This window comes from Odocoileus virginianus, chromosome 12 (assembly GCF_023699985.2).
Source record: "Odocoileus virginianus isolate 20LAN1187 ecotype Illinois chromosome 12, Ovbor_1.2, whole genome shotgun sequence".
Lineage (NCBI taxonomy): Eukaryota > Metazoa > Chordata > Mammalia > Artiodactyla > Cervidae > Odocoileus > Odocoileus virginianus.
In genome coordinates this window covers 21,479,147-21,493,015 of record NC_069685.1, presented here as the reverse complement: position 1 = coordinate 21,493,015, position 13,869 = coordinate 21,479,147, and the positions used below count along the sequence as shown (strand labels likewise).

General features: G+C 34.6%; 1 long non-coding RNA gene across 1 annotated transcript in view; it reads left to right on the top strand.

Moving 5' to 3' along the window:
• Positions 1–375: 375 nt before the first annotated feature.
• The window catches only part of LOC139037742 (uncharacterized), a 56,076-nt gene continuing 42,582 nt past the window's right edge, over positions 376–13,869 (top strand). The window contains exon 1 of the long non-coding RNA XR_011490626.1: positions 376–557. This is a non-coding gene — a long non-coding RNA (uncharacterized lncRNA). The remainder of the gene's footprint in view (positions 558–13,869) is intronic.

Sequence of the window (13,869 nt, the reverse complement as noted above, 5' to 3'; positions counted from 1 at the left end):
TGTCAACTGTGTTACTTTTCTTTATCATTCACTGCTATTTTTATTCCCTTTTGTAGGTTCTTTCAGTCTTTGTCACTGCCCGTTACCCCATGCACCTAACGTCTGCATTTGCCAACCACCTGATAAATCTCCTGATTAGAGTAATGCTGCAACATTAATCTGGCATTGTTCTGGTTCTTTTTGCCTCTTGCCTCAATGTTATACTCTCACTTTGCCCAGCTACTCATTAATAATTCTCAAGGCTTTGGTGAATTTAACCTTTGGCCATAGAACCACAGCTTTAATTACCTCACTCTTCACATTAATGATTTTCCAGGGAGTGCTCTATGATCACAGAGCTCCAAGGTCTTGCACTTTTCAGTTTATATACTCATCTGGATTTATGAAACACCTTGGCTATCCAGACAAGAAATCTAAATGGCTACTGTGGTTACTATAGTCTCTATGATAGAAAAATACTGAGGCGAAAAGTCTTCAAGTGAACACTCAAAGACAGTTTCTCATCCAATTCTAGCTTCTTTCTCCTTAGACATTGCAGCATGTGCATATCCACACATGTAAGTACACTCTCTTTCCTATATTGCACTTTGAATAAAGAATACAAATAAGTGATGTGTGTTTGTGGATATGCATTTGTTATTGTTTATTGACAAAAGGAAATGTGTCCTGAAGAGGGTGATTGACTTATTCTGATTGTCACACGTTGTTTATCCCTGAAATTGGGTTCCCATTGTCCCACTGTTGTTACAAGCAGGGTGTGAAGTGTTATTAATTTAACTATTGATTAATAACAGTAGTACTAAATGTCTTTTAACTCTTTAATGAATCTGTGTTAGAGTGGCATAATTAGTATTGGGTGAGAATTAATAAATTTTAGTGATTAAGTGCATGGTTTGGTGGTCAGATAGACATTAATTCATGTATCGATTTGAATGTTCAAAAGTGTATTTCTGGGAAATTTTTCTAAGCTCTACCTGTTTCCTCATCTGACAGATTGAAATGATAATCACAGCAATCTACATACGAAGTAACCCTAGGGAGACACAAAGTCATTCCAAGGGAAACACAGCCAGGAATTCTTGCAAAGAAAGCAGTTTCTAAATGCTGATCCCCTGAAGTACTCTTTCCTAAAAGTGACCTGGCTGAGAAAATGCCTGTGATTAAAGCCCCCTATGGGTCCTTTCTTATCTCCTGTTTCACAGTATCCTTTCTAACTCCTTAGAATAGAAATTCAAGCTCCTCACCCTCATGGAATAGTATCTCCATGCAATGACCTGGGTGCAGAAAATTCAGGTCATTAAGGCATCATATCTGTTGCCATTTTCTCTCAGTAAGAGATGTATTGAGAATAAAATTTGTACTCTTTATGGTAAAAAATCATTTATACAAATTTGTAATATATGTATACATGTTTGAATTATTACATACTCACAGTTATTATAAAGTTAAGTTTGGTAGGAAAACTTCATTTTACTGAAAATTATATATGAATTGTAACTTCGGTATGTTGAGTTTCAGAGAGGCATGGTGGTTGATAAGGCTTTCAATCAAATATAGCAGAGTAGAATAAAATTCTGTGAGGAAAAAATGAAAATATGATTTAAGGAGAAAATTAAAATTTACTAAATTCCCAATTATGTAACAAAAACTTTATTTTTAAATGCATGATGATTGGCATCAAATTGCCATGGAGTTTATATTTCCTTGGATACATTTTAAAAATTGATATCAACATCTGTTTAATGTGCTCAAAATTTGCTATTATAGTTACGTGATGTAATGCATATAAAGTGAATAACACAGATCTTAGCATGTATTTATACCCATATAAAATTAACTATATAATTTTCATTTATGAAAATACAACTATATTAAATTTAGAAGAACACAAGACATTTAAAAGGACATACATATTTAAGTACCATCTAATATTATCAACAAATGCATAACAGCTTCTTCCCTTAATTAACTGGACATGTTTTAGAAATTGTGTGAATTGTATGTATTTAAGAATAATGTTCATCTTTAAAGTGACATTAATCATTTCTATTTAATAACTTTTGAACATAAAAATTATAGATGAATGCTGTAGCAAATAAATATGTTTTGGTCTTACTCCATTTAACTTATAATTCTTAAATAATTTCCCTTTCCTTGAACAACTGACCTACCCCACCCCTTCCGGAAGTTTGAGGTGTGGCTGCTTATTACAGCACCATGACAGTGGAGGATGAGTGGGGATCTGTCCCTGCTTTACTAATCAGTCTGTATAATATTTTTAGGCCAAGGCTATAAAGATAATCAAAGTCATATTAATGCGAATTCCTCCCTAAGATTTTTCAAGTGGGGCTGGTGAGAAAATGGCATTTCCTTATTGATAGTACAGTTAAAGCACCAGTTCCAGACAAACTGCAGCAGAAGAAAGTAAAAAAGCAAAGCTGGATGATGTTGAAAGATTCAAAGGCAAACCAAGAAACTGAGTGAGGAACAGACAGAAATCAGAGTGGCCTTGGTAAACTAAGGAATTTCATGCAGATGGCATAATTATGAACAGAGAAAAAAGGTTAGTGACATTCCATCCCCATTATAACATTTTCTTTGCTGTGTGTGGTGTTGGGCGCTTTGTCTTGGCAGTCAAGAGGGTCAGTATCACTTCTAGTCAAAACTGACCTCATTTCTGACAGAGGGGACCTAGTCCCAGGAGGAGAACTGTAGCAGTAACCCAGTAATTAAATCAGTATTGGATTTGGAATAGTTTACTCACCTTTGAAATGTGAAACAGCATACAAAGAAAATATTAAACAAAATGATTTGATAGTTTAGCATTCTGCTCATTGGTATTCAAGTAATTAATTATATAATTTTATTTAAATTAATGTCTAAGTATAGTATACTTAACAGCTAGGAACTGTCAACAGATTATAGGTAAACAATGATTTACTGAGTAATCAAGATAACTTTTTCCATATTTCAGTTTATAATACAGATATTTTATAAGTAAAAAGCACAATAAAATATATGTGAAATATTGAAATTATTACAAGAATAACCATAGGTTGTACTCCATGAAATTTGAAAATTCTACTCATGAGTTGACAATAGATGATACTTCTAAATCTCAACTTGAAATTTCTACAATATTTGGAAATTTTTGTCCATGTGGAAATAGGGAGTAAATTAGTTAGGTCAGAATATTCTAATTCTAATAGAACAGTATTGTGAGGTCAAACATATTCCTCAGTGAAAGTAGTTGATTGAAATATTTAGCCTTTATGCATTCAGAATATATTAAGGAAACTAAACTGGTGGCTAAGGATTCTTAAGTATGTATAGGATACATAATGAAGTAGTGAGTACAAGTATTATTATTTACTTATCCATCAATGCCACTTAACAAGAAGGAGCCCATGAGGCTTAAATTGTGCTACATTCATATCTGTCAATTTCAGAGGCTACTTAATCAGATTAGCAACTGAGGGAGTTTAAAGAGATGAAAAATGTACCAACAGCCCAACCTGACTAGACTGTTTTATAATATCATCCATTTTCACTGCTAACTCACACAATAGATATGGTGAATTCACTTATTCAAGGTTGTTACTAAAAATGTTGCCTTTTATACATCTCTGTATCACAACTTAATTTTGTCTCATTTTATCTTTTTTTTTTTTTTTTAATGTGGCAGAACTGTGTGCTACTGCCAAGTCACTTCAGTCGTGTACGACTCTGTGCGACCCCATCCCTGGGATTCTCCAGGCAAGAACACTGGAGTGGGTTGCCATTTCCTTCTCCAATGCATAAAAGTGAAGTCGCTTAGTCATGTCTGACTCTTCACGACCCCATGGACTGCAGCCTACCAGGCTCTTCCGTCCATGGGATTTTCCAGGCAAGAGTACTGGAGTGGGGTGCCATTGCCTTCTCTGGCAGAACTGTGTAGCTTTTAAAATTTTGTTAGGTAGTTCTGTATAAAAGTTTTTGGAACCACCTCCAAGTAATTAAATATAGTAAGAGACAGACATGTGTTGGAAATTATTTAAAAGAAAGATCATTTGGTCACTAAATTATATTTGGATCCACATATTATGATCTAATGAAGGCACTAATACTAAGTTTGAATCTGTTCAGTTATCATGTTTAAAGAACAGGACTTTTCAAATTATACATTCAAAGAAAAAATGTGTTTTTTAGGGGGAGAGTTGTGGGGGAAACTAAAATTGTAGGTATGTAAATACTTTTTTCATAAAAATATTGTCCACACAGTAACAACATTACCGACATATCATGTAACTAATGTCATTGTGATAATCTTTTGAATTATCATATTTTGTCCTAAATTTTATTTGTTAATTAAAAAACAATATTACTGGTTTAAAGTCAATTATGCTTTTTATAATCTTTTCTTTTTGGCAACTTCTTAGAAACAAGTGTGAGTTTATTACCCCATTTTTACTTACTAAACATTGCTACAAATACTCCTTATATAATTCTTTTAAACATAATATACTTATGTAAGCAACACTACTTTACTCAACAAGGGAACAACACACATGATTTTAATTTTGTCCATAGAGGGACACTATGTTCTGATTTTCAGGGGCGTTTGTAATGTCCTCGGTTCTGTATCGTTGCAACAAAAATTTTGAAGCAATAGATGCACCATTGTTACAGCTCCCGACCCAAAAGACGCTAAGAGAAGAGAAGCCCCGGGCCCAGTTTTGGCTCCTCTCTTTATGTGGTTTTTCCTCCTCCCCCTGAGCCTGCCCTATGTAAATTGGGCTAGCCAGGAGGGCTGTTTGTTTTACCCGAGGTCCTCACTCTGATTCTGGACCTTCCTTTGTTCTATTTTTGTGGGCTTTTCCCTTCTTTGGCTTTTAGCCATGGCCATCCGGGACTCTTTTTTCCTTATTCTAACTACCTAACATGACTATCCTAACTGCCTAAAACAAAAGTTGTTCTAATTGTATTATATTTTAAAAATCTCTGCCTAATCTCACAATCAGATGTAAATCATTATCTAGGTTGTCAGGAGTAAACAACAGCAAATGTCTCTCTGTTGGGAGGCAATCAAATGTGAAAAAACATTTCACAATTCAGATGTCAAATAGCAGTCTTAAATTTGGTGGTAATACAGTCTTCAAACCTCTGTAATTATCTGGATATTGTTTGAGTGAACTTGACAAATAAGAAAAATTGTTGCAAAAACCAAGGAAGACATGGGAAAAAAAAAAAAAAAGACTTGGCCAAATTATCATTTGAAATGAGAACAGTCATCTGTCAATTAAATATAACCAACTAAAAAGAAATATTTGTTTAAATAAAAAGGCTAAACCTAAGTATGAACCTTGAAGTATTGTGAATGTCTAGAATGGTTGATTGTTGGGTCTATTGGAAAAAAAAAACAGAGGATAGAAATCCATCTACTTCTAATATATAGGGCATCTTAGTCAGAGGACAAATAATGTAATAGCCAAATTCTAAAGTGTTTTTTGGGCACTTCTAAAGTGTCTTTTTTGTTCTATGATTCAAGTTACAGTATTTAAAAGTGCATTAATCTACAGGATAATTTTTGTATTTACCACCATTGCAAATCCAGATGAATAAAGTTGTTTTTCTGCACAGAATCAATTTCAACAAAAGACAGGCAACTTACTACATAGATGAATACTACTAAAACTGTCAATCAAGTAAAATTTGCAGCCACAATTCCTATGTTGTTAGGAATAGACAGAAACATGAAATAAAATATGTTGACTTTTCCTGATTAAGCAGAAACAATGAATAAAAATGCTGCACTTTCTTTACCCTTCTGAGTTTTTTTCAAAACTCTGTAGAAGTCATGGAAGTTGCTACAAAACATTTTAAAGTCTCTACAAATTTTATTCTACAATTTTAATACTAAAATAGGACAGTGTTTTTTAAAAGAAATGGTTTGACATATATTTTACCTGAAGCAAATGCTAAGATCATGTATTTTTATTGGTAATAATAGGAAGTATTTATAATCTGAATTACCTTTTTAAATACTGGCTATCTATAACTTACCATATCTATACCATATTTATTACTATTATCTATAACTATTACCATATTTTTATTTTATATCTTATAATGCAGTCAAGTATTCTTCATATTTTATTGTGTTTGGCAACATTCTTTATCATTTTGATTAAAAATACAATATCCTGGATATAATATCTGGAACAACAATGGTGATGCTCTTATGAGATATTGAAAACAATCTTAATAAAAAAGGTATAAGACATTCAGCATTCCTAAAGAAATATTTATCTTTGGGACTTGATCTGAGTAATAATCCCCCACTATATGGAAGAATTGTTTATGATGAGAATATAAGAAGGAATTCAAAATAATCCTACATGTTAAAATTCTAGCAAGAGCCTCTTAGGGGTGGAGAATCTCAGAATGATAGCTACAAAATTACCATGAATTTCCAGTTGTAGTTGCTATATTTAAAGGTAAAAATATATCTGTCAGGGTTTGTTAGATTGCCATAAGAAAGTACCACAGACTGAGTGGCTTAAACAACAGAAATTTGTTTTCAGCCAGTTCTGGAGACTAAAATCAAAGGTCTAGGTGCCAGTTATGGTCTCTTCTGAGCCCTCTCTTCTTGACTTGTTGTCTTCTGATGGCATCTCTTATGTGTGAGGGTACCCCTGGAATCTCTATCTCAGTGATCTCATTTCTTCTTATAAAGACACGAGTCAGACTGTAATAGGGCCAGCCTGATGACCTCATTTAGCTTAATCACCTCTTTAAAGCCCCTGTATCTAAATACAATCACTTTCTGAGGTAATGGAGGTTAGGGCTTCAATATACGAATTTTGGGGGACACGATTCAGTGCATAACAACATCATGTTCTTTCTATTAAGCAAATGCAAATTACCTTAATTGTTTTCTTAGATATACTTTGCAACTTGAGAGAACAGGAGAAATAGAACAGTCAGGGAATATTTACAGGTATCTCCAGAGAGTACTTACATTACTGTAAATTTTGTTTTAAAAGAACTGATCGCAGCCTAAGGCTTTGAGAAGCTTGGAACTAGCAGATGGCAGTCGGTAAGGAAAAACCTGTAACACCCGAATTCTTCTCCATGAAATAGGAAAACAAAGGAAGAGTGCTGAGATGCCAGTGATCTTACTGGAAGGTAGATGGGCAAATTTGCCAGAGTGCTGTAAGACAGCAAGAGGAAAGAAAGCCAGGTTTGACTCCATGATTCTTCTCCAAGGTATCCCTAAACGGGCTTAGACTTAGATCTAAATGCTTCACTTCCATAAGGTTTCTGCAGAAATTCGTGGATCAAGTCTGAGCCTTTGGAGTGGGAGCACTGACTCCAAGACCCTGGACCACCAGAGACTAACCCTGGGGGGTATCAAATAGTGAGAACTCACACAAAGGAAACCACTTGAATACAAGACCCAGCATCACCCAACCACCAGTAGTACCCTGTGCAGGACACCTCATCTAAACAACAAACGAAAAAAGTACAAACCCAATCACCAGCAGACAAGATTACCATCTCACTCAGCCTTGCCCATCAGAAGAAAAACAAACAAAAACAGCACAAATCTCACCCTATAAGCTTACACAAACCACTGGACCAAACTTAGGAAGGCAGAAAATAAAAGGAAGAAAGAATTCAACCTTGAAGCCTTGGAAAAGTAGACCTCAACACAATGTTAAAAAATAATAATAATAATGAAAAGGCAGATAAATACTACACAAATGAAGGAACAAACCAGAAACACAGAGGTCCAAATAAATGAAGAGGAATTAGGCAAACTACCTGACAAAGAATTCAGAATAATTTTTAGGTAGTTAGAATAGGGAAAAGGAGTCCAGAATGGTGGTGGCTAAAAGACCTGGAAGGGAAAAGCCTGTGAAAATAGAACAAAGGAAGGTCCAAGGACCAGAGTGAGAACCTCAGGTAAAACAAACAGTATTCCTGGCTGGCCCAATTTACATAGGACAGGCCCAGGGGGAGAAAAACATATAAAAAGAGGAGCCAAAGCTAGCTCGCTCTCTCTCTCCTGTGCACTGGGACACTCTTCTCTTCACATCTTTGGGTCAACATGCCCTCACACCTCAAAGATGGATTTTCCTGCTACCTTCTAAATAAAATAGAGCTGTAACACTGATTTATCTAAGAGCTATAACACGGTCCATTTGAGACCTGAGAGCTATAACACGGTCTGTCCAAGACCCGAGAGCTATAACACGCAGAGGGGGCTTTAATGTCCATCACTCCAAATCTTTGTTGTGATGAGACAAAAACTGAGGAGCATACACTCACCTGACAATAATGATAGTAAACATGATCACAATCTTGAAAACAGAGAGAATGCAAGAATCAATTAACCTAGAAGAATTAAAGAATAAACATATAGAGACAAACAACACAATTACTGAAATTAAAAATACTCTAGAAGGAATCAATAGCAGAATATCTGTAGCAGAAGAACAAATCAGCAAGCTGGAAGATAAAATGCTAGAAATAACTTCCAAAGAGCAGGATAAAGTAAAAAGAATAAAAAAACTGAGGACAGTCTCAGAGACCTCTTGGACAATATTAAACACACCAACATTCAAATTATATGGGTCCTAGAAGAAGAAGAGAAAAAGAAAGGGTATGAGAAAATTTTTGAAGAGATTATAGTTGAAAATTTCCCCAACATGGAAAAGGAAATAGTCAATCAAGTTCAAGAGGCACACAGAGTCCCACACAGGATAAAAAAGGAGAAACATGCCAAGACACATACTAACCAAACCAACAAAGACTAAACACAAAGAATATTAAAAGCAACAAGGGAGAATCAACAAGTTACATACAAGGGAAACCCCATACGCATAACCGCTGATCTTTCAGCAGAAACTCTGCAGGCCAGAAAAGAATGGCAGCATATATTTAAAGTATTGAAATGGAAAAATCTACAACCAAGATTACTGTCCCTGGCAAGGATCTCATTCAAAATGAATGGAGAAATAAAAAGCTTTTCAGACTAGCAAAAGTTAAGAGAATTCAGTACCACCAATCCAGCTTTATAACAAATGTTAAAGGGAATTATATAGTCAAGAAATACAAGAGAAGGAAAAAGATCTACAAAATCAACCCCAATTAATTAAGAAAATGCTAATAGAAACATATATATATATATCAATAATTATTTTAAATGTAAATGGATTAAATGCTCCAACCAAAAGACACAGACCAGCTGAATGGATACAAAAACAAGACCCATATATATGCTGTCTATAGGAAACCCACTTCAGACCTAAAGACACATATAGACTGAAAGTGAGAGGATGGAAAAATATATTCCATGCAAATGTGAAGCATAAGAAAGCTGAAGTAGCAATCCTCATATCAGACAAAAGTGAAGAAAGTGAAGTCGCTCAGTCATGTCTGACTCTTTTGCAACCCCATGGACTGTAGCCTACCAATCTCCTCCTTCCATGGGATTTTCCAGGTAAGAATACTGGAGTGGGTTGCCATTGCCTTCTCCAGGGGATCTTCCCAACCCAGGGATCGAACCTGGGTCTCCTGTATTATAGGCAGAAACTTTACCATCTGAGCCACCAGGGAAGTCCATATCAGACAAAATAGACCTTAAAACAAAGAACATTACAAGATATAGGGAAGGACACTACCTGATGATCAAGGGATCAATCCAAGAGAAAGACATAACAACTGTAAATATATATGCACCAAACAAAGGAGTTCCTCAATACGTAAGACAAACACTAACAGACATAAAAGGAAAATTGACAGTAACACAATAATAGTAGGAGACTTTAACACCCTACTCACACCAATGGGCAGGTCATCAAAACTGCAAATTAATAAGGAAGCACAAGTCTTAAATGATACTTTAGATGAGATGGGTCACATTGATATCTTCAGGACATTCCATCCAAATGCAGAAGAATACACATTCTTCTCAAGTGCACATGGAACATTTTCCAGGATAGACCACGTCTTGGGTCACAAATCAAACCTCAGTAAATTTAAGAAAGTTAAAATCACATCAAGCATCTTCTCTGACCACAACACTATGAGACTTGATATCAATTACAAGAAAAAAAAAAACTGTAAGAAACAAACACATGGAGATTAAACAACATATTTCTAAATAACCAATAGGTTGCTGAAGAAATCAAAAGGGAAATAAAAAATTTCTAGAAACAAATGACAATGAAAACACAACAACTCAAAACCTATGAGATGCAGCAAAAGCAGTTCTAAGAGGAAAGTTTATAGCAATACAATCCTACCTTAAGAAACAAGAAAAACATTGAATAGACAACCTAACTTTACACCTAAAATAATTGGGAAAAAAAGGAAGAAAAAAAAACCCCAAAGTTACTAGAAGGAAAGAAATGATAAAGATCCAAGCAAAAACAAATGAAAAAAAAAATGAAATAAACAATAGTAAAGATTAATAAATCTAAACACTTGTTCTTTGAGAAGACACACAAAATTGACAAGCCTTTAACCAGACTCATCAAGAAAAAAAGAGAGAAGAATCAAATCAACAAAATTAGAAATGAAAAAGGAGAGGTTACCACAGACAATGCAGAAATACAAAGGATTATAAGAGACTATTATGAACAACTATATGGCAATAAAATGGATAACCTGGCAGAAATTGACAAATTCTTTGAAAACTTCAATCTTCCAAGGCTGAACTAGGAAGAAATAGAAATTATGAACAACCCAATTACAATCAGTCAAATTGAAGTGATGATCAAAAACCTCCCAAAAAACAAAAGCCCAGACCAGATATCTTCACAGGAAAATATTCTATCAAACATTTAAAGAAGAGCTAATGCCTATCCTTCTAAATTTCTTTCAAAAAATTTCAGAGGAAGGACCACTTCCTAACTCATTCTATGAGGCTACCATCACCCTGATACCAAAACCAAAGACAACACCAAAAAAGAAAACTACAGGCCAATATCACTGATGAACATAGATGCAAAAATGCTCAACAAAGTTTCAGCAAAGAGAATCAGCAACACATCAAGAAGCTCATATACCATGATCAAGTTGGGTTTATTCCAAGGATGCAAGGATTCTTCAGCATATGAAAATCAATGAATGTGATACATCATATTAACAAATTGAAATATAGAAACTACATGATAATCTCAGTAGATGCAGAAAAAGCTTTTAACAAAATTCAGCATCCATTTAGGACTAAAACTCTTCAAAAATGGGCATAGAAAGAAACTATCTCAATATAGTAAAGGCCATATATGATACACCCACAGCAAACATTATTCTCAATGGTGAAAAACTAAAAGCATTCCCTCTAAGGCCAGGAACAAGACAAGGGTGTCCACTTTCACCACTATTTTTCAACATATTTCTGGAAGTACTTATTAGCTACAGCAACCAGAGAAGAAAAAGAAATAACAGGAATCCAGATCAGAAAAGAAGTAAAGCCCTCACTTTTTGCAGATGACATGATACTGTACATAGAAAACCTTAAAGATAGTATCAGAAAATTACTACAGCTAATCAGTGAATTTAGCAAAGTTGCAGGATACAAAATCAATACACAGAAATCACTTGCATTTCTATATACTAACAATGAAAAATCAGAAAGAGAAATTAAGGAATCAATACCATTCACCACTGCAACAGAAAGAATTAAATATCTAAGAATAAACTTACATAAGGAGACAAAAGAACTGTACACAGAAAATTATAAGACACTAATGTAAGAAATCAAACATGACATAAACAGATGGAGGAATATTCCATGTTCCTAGACAGCAAGAATCAATATTGTGAGAATGGCTATACTACCTAACACAATCTACAGATTCATTGTGAGCCCTATCAAATTAACAATGGGATTTTTCACAGAACTAGAACAAAAAATTTCACAATTCATATGGAAATGCAAAAGACTCCGAATAGCCAAAGCAGTCCTGAGAAAGAAGAATGGAGATGGAGGAATCAACCTTCCTGACTTCAGATTATACTACAAAGCTACAGTCATTAATATAGTATGGTACTGGTCCCAAAACAGAAATATTGACCAATAGAACAAGATAGAAAGCCCAGAAATAAACCCATGCAAATATGGGTACCTTATTTTTGACAAAGGAGGCAAGAATATACAATAGGGCAAAGACAGCCTCTTCAATAAATGGTGATGGGAAAACTGGACAGCTACATGTAAAAGAATGAAATTAGAATACTTTGTAACTGCATACACAAAGATAAACTCAAAATGGATTAAAGACCTAAACGTAAGACCAGAAACTATAAGACTCCTAGAGGAAAACATAGGCAGAACACTCGATTACATAAAGCAAGATCCTTTATGACCCACCTTCTAGAGTAATGGAAATAAAAACAAAAGTAAACAAGTGAGACCTGATTAAACTTAAAAGCTTTTGCACAGCAGAGGATAGTATAAGCAAAGTGAAAAGACAACCATAAGAATGGTAGAGAAAAATAACAAATGAAACAACTGACATAGGATTAATTTCCAAAATATACAAGCAGCTCATGCAACTCAATGCCAGAAAAACCAACCACCCAATCAAAAAATGGGAAAAGAACTAAACAGAACTTTCTCCAAAGAAGACATACAGATGGCTAACAAACACATGAAAAGATGCTCAACCTCATTAATTATTAGAGAAATGCAAAGCAAAACTACAATGCGATATCACCTCACATCAGTCAGAATGGCTATCATCAAAAAGTCTACTAACAATAAATGCTGAAAAGGGTGTGGAGAAAAGGATATGTTCTTGCACTGTTCATGGGCATGTAAATTGATACAGCCACTATGGAAGACAGTATGGAGATTCCTTTAAAAGCTAGGAATAAATCCACCATATGTCCCAGTAATCCCACTCCCAGACATATACCCTGAGGAAACCAAAATTGAAAAAGACACATGTACCCCAATGTTCATTGCAGCAGTATTTACAATAGCTAGAACATGGAAGCAAGCTAGATGTCCATAGACAGATGAATGGATAAAGAAGTTGTGGTATATATACACAATGGAATATTACTCAGCCATAAAAAGGAATGAATTTGAGTATGTCCTGATGAGATGCATGAACCTAGAACCTATTATACAGAGTGAATTGAGTCAGAAAGAGAAAGATAAGCATCATATTCTAACACATAAATATGGAATCTAGAAAAATGGTACTGAAGAATTTATTTACAGGGCAGCAATGAAAAAACAGACATAGAGAATAGACTTATGGATGTGGGGAGAGGTGAGGAGAGGGTGAGATGTATGGAGAGCAACATGTGGAAAGAGTAACATGGAATCTTACATAACCATATGTAAAATAGATAGCCAATGAGAATTTGCTTTATGGCTCAGGAAACTCAAACAGGGGCTCTGTATTAACCTAGAGGGGTGGAATGGGGAGGGAGATGGGAGGGACGTTCAAAAGGGAGGGGATATGTGTATATCTATGGCTGATTCATGTTGAGTTTTGACAGAAAACAAAATTCTGTAAAGCAATTATCCTTCAATAAAAAATTAATTTTAAAAATCTGATCTATTATTTAAATATATTATTGTAATAGAAGACAGAGTAAAAAGAACATCAGAAATAAGCTGGTAAAGGTTTGTGAAAAGAGATGGTAGCAGAAAAACTTCCCACTCATTCTAAAAAAATAAGTCTGGAATTTTCCTCTAAACATCAAACTTTAGAGATATATTGTATCTCCATGTAATATATACAGTCTACAAATAGTTATTTTAATTGTGATTAAAAAAAAGCAAACTACATAGTTCTAGTTCTGAAAATTAGCAAAATAGTACAAGTATTGGTACAGAAGACCCACTTAAACCATTGTATC